The sequence below is a fragment of the Tamandua tetradactyla genome, chromosome 5 (assembly GCF_023851605.1).
Source record: "Tamandua tetradactyla isolate mTamTet1 chromosome 5, mTamTet1.pri, whole genome shotgun sequence".
NCBI lineage: Eukaryota > Metazoa > Chordata > Mammalia > Pilosa > Myrmecophagidae > Tamandua > Tamandua tetradactyla.
The window spans coordinates 86,421,517-86,424,238 of record NC_135331.1 but is presented as its reverse complement, the minus strand read 5'-3'; the positions used below and the strand labels follow the sequence as shown (position 1 = coordinate 86,424,238).

Below are 2,722 nucleotides of genomic sequence, written 5' to 3'. Positions count from 1 at the left end.
TTAGAAACAGGGTAAGATAATGGGTAATTGGAGCTGAAGGGATACAGACTGTGCAACAGGACTAGATACAAAAACTCAAAAATGGACAGCACAATAATACCTAAGTGTAATGTAACTAGGTTGGAACACTGAATGAAGCTGCACCTGAAATATGGTTTTTTGTTTGTTTGTTTGTGTGTTTGTATCTTTTGTTTTTTTTCTCTTTCCTTTTTATATATATATATTTTATTAGTATTATTATTTTAATTCTCTTCTCTATATTAACATTCTATATCTTTTTCTGCTCTTTTGCTAGTTCTTTTCCTAAATCGATGCAAATGTACTAAGAAATGATGATCATACATCTATGTGATGATACTAAGAATTACTGAGTGCATTTGTAGAATGGAATGATTTCTAAATGTTGTGTTAATTTCTTTTCTTTTTTTTTGATTAATAAAAAAATTTAAAAAAAAAAAATGAAAAAGTTAGAATGGCCATAGCCTAATACCCTAAAGAGTGGGATAGAAAGATCAAAGGTGATGGTGGAGTTATACAGAGAAGTTAGGGTGTAACAAATGAATATGATTGCTGAATCACTAAGTTGACATTTCTTTTAGTCTCCAGTATCTTAGAGCAGCTAGAAGTAAAATTGTGAAATATTGACCCATGTCAAACTCTGAAATCTGTTCTACAACTATTTGTGGTGCTGTGCTTTGAAATTTATTGCTTTCTGGTATATTTTATTTTTCACAAAAAAAATAGTTGACTGTGATGATTTAAAAAAATTTTATTCCTTCTACCCTCCTATATTCTGGAGCAACTAGAAGGAAAAATGTGAGATGATGGTATGGTAGCCCATGAAAAACTCTGGGATGTCTCTTGTTGAAGAGTGCTTTGAAAACCATTACTTTTTTCTTTCTTTGCCTTGTATATATGTTCTATTATACAATTAAAAAGTTTAAAAAAAAAAAAAAAGGAACACAGGATGGCTGCTGCAACTTTAGACATCACAGCTCCATTCCAGGCAGGAAAAGGGAGAGATGGGGAAAGGGCAAAAGACTCCATGGCATTGGGATAAATCAAGTCCTTCCTCTTTAAAGGAAAATATTCCCCAGGATTTCCATGTATCTCCACTTCTATATCAGTAGCCTGAGCAGGAAAAAAGAGGCGACCCTTGATCAACCACTGGAATGTGGGTAAGGAGAGGTGTTTTAGGGTGGAGCTAAGATACCTAAGTCGTGTCTACCACATATAATTTGATTTGTTTTTGTTGTGATATCTTCTATTTTCATTGTTTTCATGGTTACCAATATTTTTCCATATCCTTTTTCATTTTATTGAAAAAATTAGAAAATGACAGTTAATAAAGGGCATAAACAAAGAAATAGGGACACACTAGTAGAAAGAATAGAGAATATCAAATAAAAATGCCACCAGTTTCTTTAATTGGGTAAGTGCACAAAATATAAAGAAGAACTTTATTTCACCCATTTTAAATTCACTGCTTCTTTTCATCCCCCACCCCATCATTCTGTATGATCCAGCAAAACGATGGCTGTTTTTAGAACTGATTGTCTTACTTTTCTTTCTGTGGTGAAACTGTCATGCAGCCTGGATATTTAGGCTCATACGCATCCATGACCTGTGTCTGTTGTGGTCAAAGAACTTAGCCATAGTCTTGGTGAAACCAGCCTCCACTGCTGCTTTGTGCTTCCACTGATAATGGTCAGCTCAGTGTGCATTTGCCATTGAAACGTTTGAGCTAGGAGGACAGTTGCCAAATAACATCAGGATCCATCCTTGTAGGATCTTTACTATCAGCCTTGAGAAAGATGCTCTTCTCCTTATATGAGCTATAGCAGGATCCCATCATCACAAAAGAGGATACAACACACAAAGCCGCAGTGGGCATGGACTCTGGAAAGGGTTGTATATAATCCCAAATTAGAGCCACTATGGCAAAAAAATAAACAAAAAGGAGAACAGGAAAATGGTGAGATGACCACCACTTAAACCAAATTCTCCATATATTTGTACTTTCCCAGAAGAACAATTTTGGCAGAATCATCCAAAGATTCTTCACAGCTGGTCCATCCCAGTGGTCAATTTTTACAAGCTAATCATTAGTCCTCCACTTAATCCACAAGCCAGCACAGTCCACTGCTGGGGCTACAGCAGTCCCAGCCCCATGTGCACCACAACCACTTCTCTCTTTCTGTGCAGTCACCATATTCATCTTGTCTACCTCTGGAACCAATAAATTTTGAAAATATATTTTTTTACCCAAGAAGCTAAAGTCAATCAGAATTTTATTTTCCCCTTGAAGGTGAGTTGATCTTAACATAATTTACCTTCCCTCTGAAAGATTTTCTTCCAAATCCCATTCTGTGGTGTAATTTTGGATGCAGAAATACATCATGTAAAATTGCCTAATATGCAGATACATGCCATTTTGTTGAGCATAGTGGAAGGACCAGGTACGGGAGAGCTGTAGTGGAAATCCCAGCACCCTGGCCCAAGTATGTATGTGCAGAGCCTATGCCAAGTGAGAGAAAGTGTTGGCTGTGGTGATTGTGCTAGAACAGTCCCATGATGTAGATTACCTGTTTTCCTAACAGTATTTACAAAGATGCATTATCTCTGGACTTGTGGTTTTTGTGTCTGACTTTTGGATAAAGGAGAGTTTATGTGAGCAACCTAATAACATTTAGTTAATGCCCTTTGTTTCAGCTTACTAGCA

At 36.3% G+C, this 2,722-nt stretch overlaps 1 pseudogene; it reads right to left on the bottom strand.

Moving 5' to 3' along the window:
• Positions 1-1,508: 1,508 nt before the first annotated feature.
• On the bottom strand, positions 1,509-2,218 carry LOC143683205 (signal peptidase complex subunit 2 pseudogene; annotated as a pseudogene).
• Between the last annotated feature and the right edge of the window lie 504 nt (positions 2,219-2,722).